Genomic DNA, 961 nt, shown 5'->3' with positions numbered 1-961 from the left:
GGGCAGGTGTTCATATACAAATCTGAGGTTGTGATGAGCCACCACCGCCACCACCTTATTTTAAGCCAGGAAAAACCCTGCACTGTATCATTGGATGAGGTCTAACCAAGCAAGCAAAAACTGTGGCTTCTTCTTCTGAAGCTGAATTGTTGTGGCAGGGAACAGCTTCAGCTGCTTGTCATGGTCTGGAGAATGCATGGTGGGAATGCACGTGCACCTCCTTTTCTCATGCAGTTTATGAGCAGCTGTATCAATAGTTTCTGCTTGTCACACTCCCTGTCAGAAACATTGACTCTATGAGAAGTGAACAGATCTTCCCCTCCCCCCTTTGTTCCAAACAGGAAGTACCCACTGCTCCCAGAAAGCCAAAATCCCAGAGACTTCTATAGAGAAATAAACTGTTATTACTCAGTCATTCTATTGGTCAGAATAAACATTCTTGCTCTGGTGTTTCTTTTTTACATGTTCTTGCTAAACTTAATTTTTCCCCCATGATTTATTGTCTTTAGCACAAGTAATTTAAGTTATAAACTGACCAATCAGATGCCTCAATAAAAGCATTTGGTTCCATGTTCCTCTCTCAGGATCTCAGTGAATTCCAGAGTGGAACTGTCATTGGATGACACCTGTACAACAAATCCAGTGGAGAAATGTCCTAAATCTTCCACAGTCAACTGTCAGCTCTATCAGAACAACATGGAAGAGTTTGGGAACAACAGCAACTCAGACACCAAGTGGTCGACCACGTAAACTGTGGAGAGAGGTCAGAGGATGCTGAAGGTCAAAGAGGTCACAGACTTTCTGCAGTCAATTGTTAAAGAGCTCCAACCCTCATGTGACCTTCAGATCAGTCTGAGTACACAGAGAGCTCCGTGGAATGGGTTTCCATGGCAGCAGATGCATCCAGACACACATCAAGAGCAATGTAAAGCGTGGATGCAGTGGAGTAAAGCACGCCGTC

At 44.2% G+C, this 961-nt stretch overlaps 1 protein-coding gene across 2 annotated transcripts in view; it reads right to left on the bottom strand.

Annotated features, from left to right (window-relative positions):
* nlk2 (nemo-like kinase, type 2) overlaps nt 1-961 on the bottom strand; it is a 74,145-nt gene that overhangs the window by 67,147 nt on the left and 6,037 nt on the right. The gene's annotated exons all lie outside the window — the stretch shown is intronic.

The sequence above is a fragment of the Oryzias melastigma genome, linkage group LG20, assembly GCF_002922805.2.
Source record: "Oryzias melastigma strain HK-1 linkage group LG20, ASM292280v2, whole genome shotgun sequence".
Classification (NCBI taxonomy): Eukaryota; Metazoa; Chordata; class Actinopteri; order Beloniformes; family Adrianichthyidae; genus Oryzias; species Oryzias melastigma.
Note: the sequence above shows the minus strand (reverse complement) of the source record. Positions and strands in the feature narration are given on the sequence as shown.